This window comes from Schistocerca nitens, chromosome 2, assembly GCF_023898315.1.
Source record: "Schistocerca nitens isolate TAMUIC-IGC-003100 chromosome 2, iqSchNite1.1, whole genome shotgun sequence".
Taxonomy (NCBI): Eukaryota; Metazoa; Arthropoda; class Insecta; order Orthoptera; family Acrididae; genus Schistocerca; species Schistocerca nitens.
In genome coordinates, this window is record NC_064615.1 from 1,185,275,696 (window position 1) to 1,185,296,389 (window position 20,694).

General features: G+C 38.3%; 1 protein-coding gene across 3 annotated transcripts in view; it reads left to right on the top strand.

Annotated features, from left to right (window-relative positions):
• The window catches only part of LOC126237516 (E3 ubiquitin-protein ligase CHIP), a 143,774-nt gene extending 140,431 nt beyond the window's left edge, over window positions 1-3,343 (top strand). For 2 of the 3 annotated variants that reach the window (XM_049947684.1, XM_049947686.1), the window contains exon 8: window positions 2,958-3,343. The gene's annotated coding sequence lies outside the window, so the exon portion shown is untranslated. The remainder of the gene's footprint in view (window positions 1-2,957) is intronic. The other variant, XM_049947685.1, reaches the window with a different exon arrangement.
• The last annotated feature ends 17,351 nt before the right edge of the window (window positions 3,344-20,694 follow it).

Here is a 20,694-nt window from a genome sequence, read left to right on the forward strand (position 1 = left end):
AAGAATAAAAATATACAGTTTAGTAATTGAAATGCTATCATTATCAAGCTGTACTTGCTATGACTGCTTATAACAAACTGTGTTATATGCCTTATTCTCAAGCTCAATTGTCAGGTGATTGCTACTGTTGCTGTTGATGTGATAAGATGATAAGTGTATTGACCATCCAAGATCAGTAAAGTTATTTGTGTTGCATACTGAAATAATAATGTTGTGAAAGAACGGAAATCCAAAATGAGATAACAATATGAATAGGATATACTCACCACACAGGGGAGGCATTGAGTGGTTTATGGGCACATTTAAAAGTAGTCTGTTGGAAAATGCTAGCTTCCAGATGAAGTCATCAGATGGGACACATGCACGCATGCGCGCGCGCGCGCGCGCACACACACACACACACACACACACACACACACACACACACACACACACACACACACAGTGTATTGGGGGGGGGGGGGGGCGTGCACGGTGTCGTGTGTATGTGTGTATGTCTGATGCTTAATGCATTCTTGTGGTGAATAGCTTTCTATCCAGTTTGTATCATTAATGAGTTTTCTTTAGGTTACTGCTCTAGTAAGCACAATGTTTTCTCTCATTGGAGAGAGTTACCATGTTTTTAAACTGGCCGCATGAACGTGTTTAATTTGATCTATCTTTATCCTTTGGCATGCTTCAGCTTACAGCTGTATTTGCACTATTCATTTTGTATTATTGTAAGATCCTGTCCATCTCCATATGACCTTCTGACAGCATCATATATGTAGGATTGTACTGCAAATAGATACTGTGATTCTCTGTCAGTGTGAGTGGCTACTTGACTCATCTTGTAAGTGTTCTTGAAATTCCAAAATAAAAAATTAGTCATTATTCTTTGACAATATGAAAATAGAACCAGTCTGATTTCTATTTCTTTGTGTTATAAATCTTCCATATTCAAATAGAAAGATGTTTGTTTTCTTTAAAAATATGCAATTTTTTTTTTATTAAAAAAATATTTTCATATCGCCACCTGTCTTGTTTGTGAGAACATTTTTATTGATTTGTTCATGGAAGAATTTTGAGTGTTCATTAAATTTTATTTACTGTGTAGTGTAAATGTTTGCCACTTTAAAATGGTCTGTTGAAAAATTTCTTGGCCTTTTATCTCTGTATCTACGAATTGTATGGGTGTCACTGACACAGATGAAGCAGACCATTCTACACATAGTGAAACAGATTCTCCTGTGTAATAAATTTCTTTCCCAGGCCATAAGCTTCTCATAAAATTATTAATTCTATAAACAAGATTGCTTCAGAGTTTGTGATGTTCCCCAAAATTAGTATCAGTAAGTAGTATTGATTATTAACAGCACCAAATTTTTTCTGCAGGAATCATTCAGAGCCTGCCCAATCTTTTATAAAATATTAGAAAGAGAAAATACTTTCAGAACACAAAGTAAATAAACATTATTACTTACACTTATCATCGAGTGTGTAGTTAACAGTATGAGAGAACTTTTTTGATATAAATAATGAGAAATGCTTAATGTCTAGATTGTCCAACAGCTTAAAAACTTTTTCTGTCAGTGATTTGTACACTTAACATGTTATTGGTAAATAAGACACATACATTCCAGTTACATAAATAATATTTTTACATGTTCTTAATAACTGCCATGTGCACCACAGCTACCTTCATACCTATTCTATAGCATACACTTCTGTTGGCTGATAATGGCAAGTATACTTAGTGTCATTGCCATATAATTTGATTTATGTGGTGCTGGCTTTGCAACAGTGGTAATACTGGTTCCTATCAGATTACCGAAGTTAAGCAATGTCGGGCTGGACTAGTTCTTGGATGGGTCCCCAGCCGAAGATGACATGACGGACGGTCAGTACCGCAGGACCTTCGAGGCCTGTTCAGATTTTGTTTTTGTTCATTGCCGACATTAACAGGCTTCCAATATGTGAATAACTACCAGGGAGCACCACAGCCATTTGGAAGTTTTGTCTTTGTCATTTACCCAATGATAAATATCTTTGAAAAGAGAAAAACTTCCCTACTCTGTCCTAACATGAAGAAACCTCGAAGCAGCTGCTGCTCAGAGAAAGTGCAGTGTCTGATGGAAACATGGTTAGTTTCTACATACAGCAAATAACATACAAATATCAGGAAACAAAAAGTCATGTGAAAGTAGATGGTGGTGATAAAGTGGATTGTTAAAGTGGTTCACTCATTGATTTACACTGACAAAACTTTGATCGGTGGTGGAAAAATATCCGAACTTTGTTGGACTTTCTTAGTGAAAACACCTGCAATAATGCCAACTTATTGGTGCTGTGAAATGTTAACAGTTATAAATAAGAACTGATTAACTCAAAAAGAGGCATGCCTGATGTTCATTAGTAATTGCTGCATACCTGCAAGGAAAATCAACAGAAATTGAATACATTATAAGACTTGTATTTTTTTATGTATGCGGTTAGGATGTAGGAAATAGTGGCAGCTTTGTAAGGAAAAATATGTATTATTCTGTGTCATTCAGTGGGTTGTATGGTATCTAGGTCTATTTTCAGTGTACTGAAGCAAGTTTTCTGTGATTTATTTTATGATAAAGGAAACTTAAAATGGCAACCCAGCTGTAAATGTGTTGAAGGAGCAAAAAAGATTGAAGAAGGTGATGATTTCTGATAGCACAATATCTTGTGATATCAAACTTGTGTGAATATTTTTTAACAGATATCATCTAAAAATTTCTCAAGGACGTATTGAAAAATATGTGGTGCTGCTGCTTTTGTAGTAAATGTTTAAGAATTGCTTTCTTCTTCTTGTATTGTAAAATTTCACTGTTTCCTTTGCTCAAGTAATTTTTGTAGATGTCTGTATCATTGTATAGAGTTTTTTGCTGTGACCAATAGTTAAGATTTATTTTCCACTCTTTGTATCACTGTTGATTTTTTTCTTACAGTAATTGCATTTACTTGCGTGAGTGATTCCGCTGAAAAGTGCCATGAAAACATTAATCTTCATGTATCAATATAACTTTTTTGGATTGACATTTTGACAGTTTGAGATTGTGGTAATTAGTATTCTGTACTTATTCCTTGCATTCAAAATGAATGGTCCTCAATTTAGACTTTCTGCTGTTCAGGAAAGAGTACGTGTGTGATATGCTAGATCAATGCTCATGCTGAAGTTGGATGCCACGAATATTATGTGATGAACCTACGCAGGGAATCTCATCTGTACATTAACATATTGCATTCATAAATTTGTACAAAATTTGGTGGATTGTTGATTTGTCAGTGCACTACCTGTTACCATTGTACAATAAAAGTGTATTTTTATTTCAAAGCCAGCTGAATGCATGTGTTACCCATTGTTGTATCATAAACAGCCAATGTATATATAATTTCTATTGTTACCAAGATGAGGGCACATGTAAGACATGTTATTTCTTCGTTCAAGCATTTGGCACTCCAAATATATTTCAAGAAAATGTTTTACAGGTATGTCTACAATTAGCAATGATAATTACTATTCTCAGAAAGCCTATATATTCTTAAACATTCCTATCCAATTAAATATGCACTACTTGTCTTTTGAAGGTACCCTCATCCATAGTTGCATTATTTTATTGACATTGGCAACCAGTCCTATAAAGACATAGATTATTGTTTTTCTCACAAGTATTTTGGTTTACTCATGTTTAGTCCCCAGCGTGTGGATTTGACCTCCAATTCACAAGTTTTTTACAGAAGTGCAGCTCGTGACAGGGAAGATTGCCCAATACTCAACACAGTAGCCACTCCATGCCAGTTCTTCAGGTACGTGTACAGTGGCAATCCTGTGACTACAAGGGAACGAACCATTATTGACACTGGAGTTGTTACCTCCCTGCACATGCTAGAGAGTTGGTGCTTGCCCATTTGGGCGCATGTGGACTCCAAGCAGTTGCCATCAAGCCGTGTGGTCATTGCTCCGATTGGACTGTGCCGGTGCGATAAGCCCTGATTCAGAGCAGGTGGCTCCATGACACTGAGAACATTTCCCTCTTTGGCCACACAGTGAGAGGATAGTAAAATCAAGTGAAGTGTAGAAACTTGGCCCCATCACTTCCTGGTTTGCACCCTAACTGTTCGAGGGTCATTTTTATCTATCAAGTCTGCAATCTTTATAGATAATATTGAAAATGTATTTGAAAAAATTTCTTCTGTCAATAAACTACAAAGTGGTGCTATCGTAATTAAAACAGCAACTCCTACCCAGTCACAAATGTTATTTACCTATGAGAAACTTGGTGACATACCTATTACCATAACACCTCTAAGAGCCTGAACATGATACAGGTTGTAATTTTGTCACAAGGACTAATGGCTGCAGGTGGATGAGGAATTACAAAAACCTGGAGAAGCGAGGGGCCACTCTGCAGTTTGTGTACATCTTTGACATACAACAGAGTTGGGGCCAGAATATTTGTCCTATATTCTGAGTGAGCTTCATTTACTGAGAAATATAAAGTCAAGGTCTGTGATTGTGATGCGAAGCCATATTTCACATCCACGACTATACTTCGGGTACATTTTATTTGTTCCATGATTTTGTAGGAACTGGTCAGCTGTTCGAAAACTCAACATGTGACCAATCACCATTCTGTGTCATTTGCAGACACACCACCACACTCCTCCAATCTCCAAAGTGTGCTACTTTAATTGAAGAACGTAAAACCCAGAAACTAAAGGCCTTCGATTATCTGTAATATTTGGAAACCAGAAAAGGTACAGTCACTTACATCCTGTCCCAGTGGTATCAAATTGTGTGACTACTGAGGCTAGATCGTCGGTACCTCGGTTACTTACTCCGTCCATTCCCTCAGTGTCTGACCTCTAGTACTCGTGCAAGAAAATTAGCCCATGAGGGAGGCAGGCCCTCCTACTTGTGGGTCCTGCAGCTCCACATTTAAATATCTCAACTCCCCTCCACCCACCCCGTCCCTTTTCTCCTACTTGGAGATTTCAGTCCCTATCACAACCTGTTTGAGGGAGGAGGACAGGAAGGAGATCTACTGATAAAATAATAATATTTAGAATAAATATTACAATGGAAATTCGCTGGTGCCGCACAAGAGATACAACCGTGATGAGTTCGCTCCAGAGTGTGTGTCTCAGATAATTTACGCACAGTGATGCTCACATTTTTCGTGTACACAAAAAATCTGTAACATATAATATTGAATTATTAGATGATAGTTCTTCGAGTCTTTTATGTTATTTACCACTTCTTCTTCATTGAAGACAATGTTACGGCATCCAGATTGCTCTGCCTAAATTTCGTGCTTCTCCAAAGTATTACAAATACCGGCAATACGGATAGATAGATCAGATGAAGTAAGGAACTAGTAAATGAAGTTGACTTTGTACTATAGAATTAATGTATTTCACGTTATTAGTGAACTAAACAGAAGTCCACATCCTCTCTCTATCATGGACTGGCAAAGGCAGACAGCGCAAGATCGATGAACATCTAATAGGAGCTCTTTACAGATATAAGAAAATCAATGTTCTTCATATTTTCTCACTAGTTCCACAGGCTTGATTGCTGTGGGTATACCGTGTTATAATAACTGATGTAAACTACTCAGGCAAATGAATGGATAAAATAAACAGATAAAAATGAAACATATACCCATATAGATAAACCAGCATAAGTTCCAATACATCTGCACAACCCCCACCGTGTGCAGGCGTGATCCACGATTACTTGACAGACAGTTTACACTAGCTCTCTATCAGTCCATTATGGCCAGGTGACATCGGCTGGTATGTATTTCTTGATCCACAAAACTTTTCCAACAGCCATATATTTTGCGTTATTTTATTTTATGTACCAAATGCTACCAGTTATGGCAACTCAGTATTGCCATCTTCAGGCCCCATACGCTTATTTCGTATTAACAAGCTTATCGTATGGTGCCATTAAACTGGAACCGTGAATCCGGCCGTTATGCAACTGATTAATGAGTCGGTGTGACCGTTTCATATGAATCAGTTGCACAACGGTCGGATTCACGGTTCCAGTTTAATGGCACCATACGATAAGCTTGTTAATACGAAATAAGCGTATGGGGCCTGAAGATGGCAATATTGAGTTGCCGAAACTGGTAGTATTCGATATATAAAATAAAATAACCCAAAATATATGGCTGTTGGAAAAGTTTTTTGAACCGAGAAAAAAGGATTACAGTAGCGGTGTCCATTCTACATAAAATTGTAACATATTAAAATTTATTTTCAGTTATAACTTATATTGTATTTTTGGCCTGACCAGGGCTTAAAATACCTTTATTGATGGACAGTCTTATTTGAATGTATACCCTCTTATTTTAAAATTTTATTTTCATATTCTGAAAGTTTAATTTTCCTAGTGAATGCTATGACAAGAGGCATGTCAGTTAGAATCTGCGGCTCCAGTATTGCGGAATAACCACTACATGCCACGTGCAGGGCTACGATTACACATATGAAGCAATGTTTGTTGCGGGTGCACTTCATAAGTCCACTGCTGCAACATGGCTAGCAGCCCATGGTGTTTTACAAGCTTTTAGATAACATCAAATTTCATGTAGTCAAAATTACCGTAGAGTTGTTCCGTAGGATAGTGTGCATAGCCGAGTGCGTAACTGAGTGTTTCCAGTGCTACAACGGAAAGGCCTGTCATTTCTGACCTGTAGTACTGGAACCACATCGTGGATCACATATTTCAATGTCCAAAGCCAGCCCATACATTCAGAATCACATTGAGATCTCTCCAAATTTCAGGTAAGTCCATAAATGTTTTCATTTTATATGCTCCCTTGTAGTGAAGTCTAGCATCCCTCGCCACTACAAATGAACTGAAAACTTTGGGCTCACACCTTCACTCACTGTAACAGATGCAAATTTAACCATTTTACAGCATGTGCCAAGCGTTTAATAATTGTATATTTCCTCTTGACATCTGTTTTCTGAGTACATATATGTATCCACATAATATATACAATATAAGCATTACAGTTCAGCAGTTTTGCTTTAACCTAAGTGCATGTAAGCCTATATCTAAGTGTTGCTGACACATCTAGTACATATACGGTACAATTTATACATATTTACATCTATATTCATTTTAACATTTACAACTTGGGCAGAAAATAACATTTCATTACCGCTGAATGTCGTTTTGAGATTTTACTTTCACCCTTGTGGTGCATGTGACATCATCTTGTGACATTTTACACACACAATACTTGACATTTTCTCTGACCATTAAAGGCTTCTTGTTTCATACAGATTGTCTTCAGTTGGTAACTCTCTTAACCTTAGTCCATATTACCTTTAATAGAATAACATTTTTTTCAGGGTTGAAAGGACAATATACATATACACAGTATGATGATATGGGTAAACCACTGTCCTCACATTTCATCTGACTTGTGCACCTGTAAATACAGATTACTAATGAAAGGGAAGAAATCTTCCTTACACGTCAACCAACACAAACAAATATGGATAAGCTTGGCCCCTTCTCTCTCAAGTCTACTAGAAATTTGTTTGCTGATCTATAAGGAAGGGTGACAGGGAATGTAAAGAAGCATTTTTTTTAATCTCCTGCTGAACTCCATCATCTACACACTATAGAATAATTGAGTAAATGCTCTGTGCACTCTCCTTTGTATCTTTGTGAAACTACTTATTTAGTGTTTGATGAACCAGCTGCAGAATTCTGACATTGCAGTGTCATTTAAGTCATTTGTATTACTTTTTTGAAAGTATCTGTAATGAGTATAATTCTTTGTGCCTAACATATATCAGTATCTGCAGGATACCCGTCTTGTGTAAATAATATACTTAAATACGTCACTACAAAAAAAAAATATTGTAGAACAACATTCAGATAAGTCATGATCCCATATAAATGCATTATGAATACTCATATTTGGTTCTCACGTCAGTAGCGCTTTTCAATATGCAGGCTTGACCCCTTCTTGCCTTGGTAGTACTAGACCTAAGCTTCATTTAATTAACAAAATTGTACGTACTTCAATCACTGCATATACACACACATTCACACTGTCCCATTCATACACATATACATATAATTACTCATATTGTGATTTGGCCCGTTTAGTGTGATACCAGCTACCTAAATTCTCCTTCCTGCATTTACCATGGTGTGTCCTTGCATCATTACCTGGAAAAGAAATTAAATAATAACTTACGAACTAAGACACTCCATGGCTAAGTGACGTATTATTTTTCTCTTCGCATAACATATCGTTCTGTTCTAAGTATGTGGATGTGTAAATTGAACAACTCCTTTTTAATTCTCTAAACCAGTCCTTTTATAAGATTGCAAATATTTGGATGGTGTCCACCTTTTCGACTTTTTCAGCCCTTCCATTTTCGTACTACAATTACACCTGCAATTAATAAATGTTGTAGGCGGGAACAACCTCGTTATCTTTCATACTTTGTTCAGAATGTGACCATACTCCTATAATAATTCTTTATTTCGTTGTATTTAATAAAATATGTAAAGGGTTCTGATATTGAGCAAGCTATCTACACCTACAGTGAAAAAGTACTTAATTCATTAGACAAAAAATTGCAGGCAACTGGTATATTTTGTGATCTGCCAAAGCAGCCAGCCGAAGTGACCGTGCGGTTCTAGGCGCTGCAGTCTGGGACCGCGAGACCGCTATGGTCGCAGGTTCGAATCCTACCTCGGGCATGGGTGTGTGTGATGTCCTTAGGTTAGTTAGGTTTAACTAATTCTAAGTTAGGGGACTAATGACCTCAGAAGTTGAGTCCCATAGTGCTCAGAGCCATCTGTCAAAGGCATTTGACTGTAAATCACAATATCCTATTAAGTAAATTAGAATATTATGGTATAGCAGGAAATGCTGCAAAATTGTTCAGATCTTAAATCTCTGGCAGGAAGCAAAGGATATTAGGAAAGAGACATGTATTAAGCAATCAGGCATCATCCAACTGATAACTAGTTACATGTGGGGTCCCACAAGGTTCTATCTTAGGGCCCTTACTTTTTCTTGTGTATATCAATGACCTTTCATCAGTAACAGATGCCAAGTTTGTTTTGTTTGCCGATGATACAAACATTGCAATAAATAACAAATCAAGTATAGTCTTAGAAAGATCTGCTAATAAAATATTTGTGGACATTAATCACTGGTTCTTAGCCAATTCTTTGTCACCAAACTTTGAAAAGTCACACTACAAGAAGTTCAGAACTTGTAAGGGGTGTCCCACAAGTATATGCTTAACATGTGTTACAAACATATAGATGATGTGGACAGTGTTAAATTCTTGGGGTTACAGCTTGATAATAAATTCAACTGGGAGGAGCACACCACAGAACTGCTGAAGCGTCTAAACAAATCTCTTATTTGCTATGCGAATTCTGTCAGACATAGGGGATATAAAAATGAAAAAGCTGGCATACTATGCTTCCTTTTACTATATAATGTCATATGGGGTTATTTTTGGGGGTAATTCATCAAGCCAAGCTAAAGTTTGCTGGGCACCAAAAAGGTGCAATAAGAGGTATATGTGATGTAAACTCAAGAATATACTGGATATAACAGAGGGAAACATTCCACGTGGAAAAATTTCAAGAATATACTGGAGAAGACTGTTTAGGGAACTAGGGATACTAACTACTGATTCCCAATATATTTATTCCTTAATGAAATTTGTCATTAAAAATATCACTTTTTCAAGGCAACAACTCGTTCATGGAATCCGTGCTAGAAATAAGAATAATCTTCACAAGGATTTAAAGTCACTTACTCTTGTACAAAACGGTGTGCATTATTCAGGAACACACATTTTCAATAACTTGCCAGCAGCCAAAAAAAGCTTAACAACCAATGAAATTCAGTTTAAGAGAAGCCTTAAGGTTTTATTGGTGGCCAACTCCTACTCCATTGATGAATTTCTCAGTAGAACCAACTGGTGTGTGTGTGTGTGTAAAGTATAATGTGCACTGTAAGAAACAAGATTCACAGATGAAGACCATTTCAACATGGAGAACTTTAGAATATACAAAGGAAGACCATCAAGACAACTGAAAAAGGACATTGTAATCGACTTTTCATCACCAAACGAAAGAATCAGCACCATCACCGTGAAATCAGCCAACAACCGCTCGGGGTGGTTAGTAGACCTGCAGCCGAGCGCCTCCCCAGGTGGCATATCAGGGAATGCCTCCTAGATACAGGTGGTACCGAGGAAATAAATTACTCAGGGTGGACCAAAACTACTAGTAGTGTCTGTTCCCACAGTGGGCGGCTACAAAAGGCGTCTGTTCCACATGTCAGTGGCGGGCTCAACCAACCTCCTGATCTGGAAAGTCAGGTTGCAACGGCAGCATGTCATATATCCAACTACTAAACATCAGGACAGTACAATGAGAAAAATCTCATTACCCCGGTCCCCAGTCAGTAGACTGGGATTGTCGTGAGCATCGGATTCCGGTGCTCACAGACATCGTGAGAAGAATCGGAGATTCTCAAACTCCCTTAAGACCATATGCAAACACTACATTGGCACACTCAACGTGAACACACTGATGAAGACAGGAAAGATGAAACAAGTCACAGACAAAGACCATTTCAACACGGAGAACTTCGTCACCAAACGAGAGAATCGGCACCATCACAGTGAAATCAACCAACAAATACTACACGATAATCAATGCACATGCACCGACTAATGACTACAGCAGGAAAAACCCAGACGAAATTGATGACTTTTGAACGACAATGGAAGAAACTATCAGGAATATTCCTGCACACAGAGTCAAAATAATACTGGGAGACTTCAACGCTAAACTTGGAAAAGAAAAGGAATACATACATACCACAGGAAAATATGCTCCACACAAGGACACGAACAAAAATGGAAAACACCTGATAGACTTTTGGAAAATCCACGACCTCGACGTTATGTCAACAAAATTCAAGAAACCAACACGGAAACTTATACATGGAAATTCCCGAGCGGAAAGCAAGAACTACAAATCGACCAGTCCATAGTTCAGAAAGACTCACAAAAAGAAATTTTGAACATAGACACACGTAAAGGCTACTTCGACTTAGACCACCACCTACTACAGATCAGGATTCGTCTTTTGCCCAAGAAAAAGCTCCAGAGAACAAAATTATTGGGCCAGATCCAGAACACCTTAATTTAAACCAGACACAAATATTAGACTAAATTAAAAGGGAGAAAATGGCAGACTGGACACAACTTTCTGGAAGAACTAGCAGAAGCACCACGCACAAGGAAACACTGTTGGTGGAACCACACATCTGACCAAGCTATTGACCAACGAGTCAGTGTATGGAAAAAATTTAGTAGCCATAAATCCCCAGAGAATTGGATGAACTTTCGGAAAAAACAAAAACAATCAAGGAAAATCATTCGCAGTGAAAAACAACAGTATGATAAACGGTGACTGATGGAGGTCGAATCAGACTGCACAAAGAACAATACAAGAAACTTCTACAGAACGTTCAGAGAAAATATGACTGGATACCAACCACCCAACTTGTGCCTCAGAAGACCGGATGGAACCCGGGAAACCAATACCAAAAACAATTGTGACATTCTGGCAAAGTACTTTGAAAAACTCCTCAATACGGACACCCCTGTGGAAGAACTGATGACAGAAATGAGTACGTACAATCCAGATAGTGAACCTCCAACTCTAGAAGAAGTTAAAGAAATAATTAAGTCACTCAAGAATCGTAGAGCACCAGGAGAAGACGGCATCATCGCGGAAATCTGGAAGTTACAAGACCCAGAACTCACCAAAGACATCCACAGGATCTTGGAAGATATCTGGGAGACCATGAAAATTCCTGACGACTGGAAAACTGCCATGGTACACCCACTACACAAAAAAGGTGACAAGACTGACCCGAACAACTACAGAGGAATATCCCTACCACCGGTCACATACAAGATCCTCTCTAAAGCTTTACTAAACAGACTAGAATGCCAGACCAACCACTTGATTGGGGAAGGCTTCCGTAAAGGGTGGTCTTGTGCAGAACAAATTTGGAACCCTAAAATGATTTTACAACACAGACAGAACCTGATCATTAACTTCGTTGGCTTCAAAAAGGCATATGACTATCGACTGAAAACTCTCTTTAAAATTCTAGCTGAATACAAAGTAGACAACAAAACACGGACTATCCTAGAGCAAACCTTGACCAACACGACCTCCAAAATAAAGTTCTGTGGGGAACTATCAGAGTCCTTTGAAATGTGCATAGTTGTCCGACATGGCGATGGCCTCTCACCTCTCATTTTCAATCTAGTGTTAGATAAGGTAATAAACGATTGGAAAATATCACAACAGGAGGTAACCTTGGAAACCTATAGATTAAATTTCTGGCTTTGCAGATGATCTGGCGATTGCCACGAAAGATATAAAAGAAGCTATTGAAAAACTACACGAAATCGCTTCCAGAACTGAACTACAGATCTCTTACGAAAAGACACATTTTATGAGCACAAAGAAACACTCAACCCTGAACACAAAGTTCGACATGATTCACAAAACGGCAAACTTCAAATAGCTCGGTGAAACACAACAAATGACCGGATGTAACAGAGACTCAAACGAAGAAAGAAAATTTAAACTGGACAAGGCATACAAAGAAATGTGGAATCATTACAACAAGAAGTCTATCTCACAAAAAGGCAAATTACGCCGCTACCACACGGTACCCGAAGCACTGTATGCAGCAGAGACCATTCTAATCCTAGGGAATACACGTATGAGACAACTAGAAAAAGTAGAACAGAAAATAACAGCAGTGGAATATGGATCAAAAAACCTACAGAGGAAGTATACAAATGTACGGAGAAAATCACAGAAAAGATTAGAAAATGCAGACTACAATTCTATGGACACCTATACAGAATGCCATCACACTGAGTGACCAAACAGATCTTTGACTGGATAACCACTAGCAACAACAAATGGGTGGCAGGAGTAAAAAACGACCTGAACCAACTCAACATCACACCAGACACAATAAACAACAATAAAATTCAGAAACATCATCAATAAAAGTAAACTACATGAGATACACTGTGACAAATGAACGTAAAATGGACCGAAGAATGCAAACAAGATCGCAGCCGGAAGATGAAAGAAATATGGGCAACCAAGATGAAGCTAACAAGAAGCATGGACACAGGACCAGAAACAGAAACACTGAAAGCGAATGAGGGAAGTTTGGGCAGCAAGGAAGGCAACAAACTGAATTGGCCATGTAGTTTAGTCCAACTGCGCCCCTTAAGGGCAAAACATTATTATTAATAATAATAATAATAATAATAATAATAAGAGGAAGAAGAAGAAGAATAGTACATTCTAACTTCTGTACCATTTCAGTGCCGTAATATGTTCATTGCAAATAAGTGTGTGTGTGTGTTTTTTTATATATATGTACATATATTGTAGTAGTTATATTATATGTTTATTGCCTTATAAATAAAAAACTTTTTTTTTTAATTCAGTGCATCAATGTGATCTAATGACTGTTTGTAAAATGATTCTTTCATGTAATGTTAATTTTAAAAAATGACAGTCATTCCACTAGGGACTGTGGAAGGTACATTAGCTTATTTGTTTCAGCTGTAAATATTTGCCACGCATTATTGTTTTTCTGACATGTTCTACATCTTGGAGGACCACCTCACTATGGACCAATTGGAATCAAAGAAAATCTCTACTTCAAGCAAGGTTTGACCCTTGTCCATTCCATTTAGTGTATAATTCTCTTAGATCCTTGTATGGATAAAGTCCCTTTCCACAATCAGGGTAAGCTAATCTATATGCACCTGTATGTGGGATTTTAGTAACTACAAATAGCCCAGTGTACAAAACCTGCCATTTATTATTGTGCTTCCCTGTTTCATACTTATAGTGTGCTTTTGTAGTAATACCTCTTGTCTACTTGAAATTTTACAGTGCATGCTAATCTTTTGTCATATGACTTTTTCCTGTTCCCTTTTCCTCCAAATTAAGTAAACCTGACGGACTTTTTCTTCAAGTGACATCTCTTCCATTGGAAACTTGGGCAATGATTATTCCTATTCACCAACTTCTCTCATTTCAAACATCAGTTCAACAGGTGTAAAACTGGATGAAGTGTGTTGTAAGTCGATAATGATTTGTTGCAATGGTGAGACAAACTCAAACCATGTTGTGTGCTTTTGCGGTGTATAGCTGCGTATAAACCTGTTCAATTCTCCGAATATCCTTTCTTTCGGGTTCCCTCAGGGTTAAATCTGGATACTAATATGTTTTTTCTTGTTTGTGTTAGTAAATTCCTTACATCTATTGCTTACAAAGTATGATGCACCGTCTGTTAACAATATCTTGGCTTACCCATTCTCAGTAGTTAATCTTGTGTAATCCTCTTAATAATGGAACCTGTGGCCACAGGCCGCACTGCTTACAACTTAACATATTTTGTGAGAACATCATACAAGGCAATAACATATTTGACACTTTCCTTCCCTTGTGGATAGGTTTTGGCAGCATTCAAGGACACTAATTGTAAAGGCTTTCTGGGCACTATAGGATGTAGTTCAATGAACTTGGTTCTGTCTGAGTGCTTCATCTACTGGCATGTAATGCAATTCCAAATGACTTGGAGAACTCTTCTCCACAATTTCGGAAAATAGCAGAATGTATTGGAAAGCCCATGGTGACCCCATACATTGTGAGTGTACAAAATCAAATCATCTGCATAATTTTCTGATAAAACCTGTGTTCTTGATTCGGTGTCAACCGATGAAATGGGACTCACTTGTATATAGTATAGAATTTGTTCAAATTCTCATCATTACTTCCAGGCAGTTTTGACCTTACCTTTCTCCAGTGCAGGACACATCCTTACATAATATGGTTGTTGTTTCTTGTCCTGCATAAGCAGAACCCTAATTTGAGAATTCTGTTTTGTGAATTCTAAGAATTGATCTTGAGGTGACCTTGACAAGGTGTCTGCAATTATATTTTGTTGCCCTTGATGTATATGATTTCAAAACTGAACTCCTGCAAGTACGTGCACCACCTGGCTGAGGTCCAATGTAATAATTTACATGTCAACAGAAGAGGAAGTGCTTGATGGTCACAGTAGACTTTGGTGTGCTTGCCACATAAGTAGTACTCAAATTCTAATATAACCCCAAGAGCCTCGAGCTCTGTCACAGAATATGACCACTCGGATTCAGAAAGAATTTGACTTGCAAAACTGATTACCTTAGGTGTAGGTTCCCCATCATGTATAGTGACCTGAAGTAAACATGTCCCTATGAAGATGCATCTGTACTCAAGTAAAAATCCTGCAACACGTCAGTGTGGTGTAGTATATTTACATGTAGTAAAGGCTTCCTTTATTTTGTTGAAGCCTTGACATTGATTGGTCCATATTCATGGATGGTTTTCCTTCAAAAGATTCAGTAATGTGTCACTAGTCAACAACTGATGTGGAACGAATTGCCTAAAAAATGAAACTGAAGTAAGCCTCGAGTGTTTTTTTTTTCTGTGGTGGTGGTAAATGTTTGATCACATCAAGTTTTCCTGGATCAAGTTGTACACCCTGTTGCAAGATAATATGACCCAGGAATATGACCTAAGCCTCCCATGTTCTCCCCATGTGAGAGTAGCTATTAACAGTTCATCAACATAGAAAGCGCCTCAGCTGAGGAGTTCTGGTCTCAACATTTTGTGCAGTGTAAAAATGAAAACAAACACTCCCTGCTCACTTTGAAGCCGAACTACAAAATGCTTAATTCACAGTTCTACCCCCACACACGGAGGCATCTAGTACGGAAATGAAACACTCGGGCTCACTTTGAAGCTGAACTACAAAACCCAAAATTCATTGCTCCTACCCCCACACACAGAGGCTGTGTTCATGTAATGCTATTTGCCAATATGATTCTTGTAAATCAATTATAGTGAGGTAGTCAACATTGTGAAATTTCGGTAACTGTTATTTAATGTTATCAGGGTGTGTCCTGGCAGGAACTATGGTTTTGGTTATACTTAGGGCATCAAGCAAAACCCGGACACTACCATTGGGTTTTGCGACCACTAAAATGGGACTACAATATGGGGAATAGGAGGGTTGTATGATCTTGTAATTTATTGTCCTTTCAGTTTCTTTCCTCACAGCTTTTCTTTTCACCCAAGGAATTGGATGTGAAGAAAAGCAGAATGCCTCGGTTGGCTAAGGTCCATTTTATACTTCTAACATTTATTACCCTGGTGTGCCTTCTAAATACTTGTGCATACTGAAGTATTACTGCTTGTAACTTCTCCTTCTGATCCTCTGAGAAACAGGCAGATTCACTTACCTTGGTTCAGAGAGTCACCGGGTTCATGTCATCTTCAGACACCTGCTTACCCTTTTGTGTAGCAAGAAGCAGGGTGTTTGGATATGACAAATGTACTCTGGTGTCAGTACTTGGTTTGAGTGTATTTTCAGTTGTGCTGGTTTTAAGTAAATTTAATGATAACCTCTGTGTGCTGATTGTAAAGAAAAATTTTCATTGCTTATGTGAATCTGTACTTTGTACAGCTTCCAGCTGTTTACACACAGTGGCCAATTCCCCTTGAATCCGTAAACAACAGATGCAGTCCCTATCCATCCCTAACAATTTTTTTTCCTCTCTTTTATCTCTCAAGCCGTTCAAAACAAACAGATGACTGATGACTACGCGAATTTACGCTATATGGGTACTAAAACTATTACTCAACTACTATAATACGCCAGAAATTTATGAATTAAACTATACAAGTACCCAAAAACACGCAAAGAAATCAAGAATTAAACTATGAAACAAATAAGTGAGGTAAGAGTACGACTTGCTGCTGGCTGACGTTTTTTGCTGATTAAATATTTCACAATATCATTGTACCTCGAAGTAAGATTATTATTACGAAATTATCAGTGAATTTGTGCAGGTACTAGTTTTGCATTAACTGCAGTATTTTACGAACCTAATAACTGAATACAAAGTAATTGACAGTTATTACGATTTACCTCCATTTTGTTGTGGCGGTGAACTGGCCTAACCTCCATTTTTGTGATAGTAAACATTTTATTTTATTATGATATCATTACCGATACCAATCAACACTTACAATCAAATAATTTGCTTTTATTAATTGCTTGAACACAATATTTCGTAAATAATTTTAGTTTTTACTCATAAATAGTTACTTTTACTGAATACTTTTTATTTCGTAAGTAAATATTATTGTAAAAGATATTAAGCTTAGTATCTGTGGTACTTTTAATTGATGTAATGCACTTGTAATTCCTGCTTTTTAATATTTAATCAGAAAATCTGTTGTTGTAAGTGAAGAAAGCTAATTAACCCCATACCTTGACTGTCACAGTGGAGAAGTGTACAAACTGTCACAAATTCATTAGATTGGTACTCAAAGTAAGGAATGTCAGCATTATTTTGATGTAGAATGTCGTAATCTGATCTTTTGGAGATGCAGTGAGTGTCACTAACACCACACCATATTAGGAAAAGACCAGGTTATTTTGAAACTTCGAGCTGATTTGGCTATTACGCAAGAAAACTTAGCAGTTTTGCAGGCTGTGGTAGTAACATTAGATGTAGACCTCAAGACTTCGATGACCGCCGAGTCTTCCAAAACAGAGAAAAGGTCTGGGAAACCAAACAGATCTGGTAACTTCAATCTGGCTGTCTGCAACAGCAGATGAGAAGTGTTAAGAAGGCCTAAAGAGTTTTATTGCTGGGTAGTAGTCAGTGGAGGGGATTGTCAAAACTGGTTCAGAACACTTTGGGAAGTTATTACTAAATACCTACTATTATTAAACCAAGTGCAGGGCTCACTGACATCATCTGTGATAGGGTCATTGGAGAAATATCTTGGAAAAGATGATCATGTAATAAAAGTAGGGAGTGAGGGGAACTACTTGGATCATAAACTCAGTTATGCAATTGAGGATAACATCAAAGACAATGCTGAGAACACTGCTCGAACCAGTGAGTAGATCATGTCACACTGAGCAATATGAGTCCCAGATGAACTTTTCTGTGAATAGTTTGTGACTTTGGGTAGTGGGCTTTCACACACGGGTGTGACTGATGTGTCACCCCTCATTATGGTAAGAGGCTGTTTGGCTATTTGCCACTAGTTGCCACATAGCATTAGATCTGACCAAAGCAGTATCCATCATATCGCAGTAATTTCCAAGGTATTCTCTAGGCCTTTTTCAAGGGTAAAATCATCCAAAAGACAGAGCTGTAGAATAAATACACTTAAGTCTAACGAATCGACACTCATTAGTCTGGTCTGTCATTGAACTGGCCCACTGAAATGGCACACAATGAATATTATGTGCAACAATGTTGTTAGTGAATTACTGTGTTAAAAATGCTATACATATTTGAAATTGTGGCAATCTTTACAGTTCAGTATCATTTCTTCTAAAATGAAATGCATTACACTAGACTTCGAGCAGAAACTCAAACTTTTAGATAAGTTGTACCAAGGTTCTTCACAGAAAGGCCTTATTGCTGGGTACAATGTTGAACGAGGAACTGTTTATGACGTCAAAAAGGAAGATGATGATATTTAATGGCACGCAGACCAAATGGATGAGAGATGCACATCAGTTTGCAAACAAGATATGGAAGATAATATAGGAAGAAGATTTAACTGCTGATGTCTTGTACAATAATGATGAGACCAGACTCTTTCACAAGATGCTTCCTTCAATAACATTAGCTACCAAGAACGAGAAGGAAGCACATGGGTACAACCAACAGAAACAGCGCGTAACGTTAATGGCGTGTTCAATGCAAACAGGAGTCATAATGGGAAACCCCAACATCCGTTTTGTTTTTGACACAATTACATAAATACACTAGCAGTGCAATATATCGATCAGAAGAAAGTGTGAATGGATAGAGAAATATTCTCTTGGTTGTTCCACGAAGAGAGCTGAAGAAGAAAAAGCTTTCACAGAAAGCTATCCATATTATTCACAGTTCTCCCTGTCATCCTTCCAATGTGACTTTAAAATCTGATGGTATGCAAACACACTTCCTTCCACACAGTGTGTGAGCCCTGATTCAACCCACGACCAGTGAATTTTGGAAAATCAATTAAATGTCATTATTGACATGCACTTCTTGTCTTCTTGCTGAATGTGTAAGAAGACGACTCTACTTAGACTATGCTGATGGTGTGAAAAGTTAACAGCTTAAGTGATGTTTACCAAGCAAGTGGAGAACTGGAGAACCGTGTGGCCATCCATTGACGCAGAATCAGACAGTACTGAGCAACAGCAATGAGCTAGTCAATTCAGAATCATCAGTTGCTAATACTTTGTACGATGACATGTTCCAGAATCATTCGCGAGGAGGAGAAATAGATGATGTTGATGACGCTAAGTGACTGAATGTACTTTAGGATTTATGAAGGTTTTTAAAATAAATTTCAGACACCCACAAGGATCTGACACTTCTGTTAATCCAGCATCCATGTATATCGGGAATAGTTGGATTAGTGAGAGGCAAGTGTATAGTTACTGTCGAAACAGCTACCAGTGCAACAAAATGCTGCAGCTTGGACAAAGCCAAGGATATTAAAGAAAGAATGTTTAATGTGTTAATCCATTAAATTTCGGGCATGCAGCCGCGCAAATAAAATTTCCTCCACTGATATTTCGGCCGCGTATTGTCCGGCCATCGTCAGAGTGAGTCACAAGACTGACGACAAATTTTTTTTTTTTCTTTATTGTATTTCAATTCCCCATCGGGGCGGGCTGGCAGCAGCATATGCGCTGCTCTTCAGCCGAAAGACATAGAACAAAACAATAGAAGACATTTAAAAACAGCAAAGGAGAGAATAAGGTGAACATAGATATAAAAAAGGGGAAACATCATGGAAGGCAATAGACAAAAAAACCGGGATGACTGTATAATGGAGATAAAAAACTGTTTAAAAGTAGCACACACAAAAAGCCACACTCTGCGACGATTAAAAGAACACAAGGCACAGTATGACTGGAGCATAAAGGTATCGACGGATGGCGTAGCACATAACGTAACACTGACGGCGAACCTCAAGGCAGGACACAATTAAAATCACACCTCTTGACGCACAGGAGAAACAGCACTAAACACAACACTGATGTGGCACACTGATGATGATCAATTCAGGGGATCTGCCAGGCGCTAGGAGATGAGGGAGACCTGAAGAAGGGAGGGAGGGGAAAGAGATGGGGGAGATGAGCGGGGGGCGCGCTGAAGAGGGCCAGGTAGAGAGGGATGTGGGAAGGAAAGAGGCAAGTATGGGGTGTAGGGTCTCAGGGGAGGGGGGATGGAGGAAAATCCGCTCTGGGAGAAGGAGGGAAGAGGAAAAAGGGGGCCCTGGGGAGGGGGGGGGGAACAAGGCCAGGTTACAGTTGGAAGGAAGGGTAGATGTCACGGCGAAGTTCGTCATCCGGGAGGGGGAGGCGTTGTAAAAGCGGGTGGGGGCGGAGATCCAGGCAACGCTGGCATAACAGAGGATAGGACGGATGAGGGATTTGTAGGTGTGGAGGATGGTAGAAGGATGCAATCCCC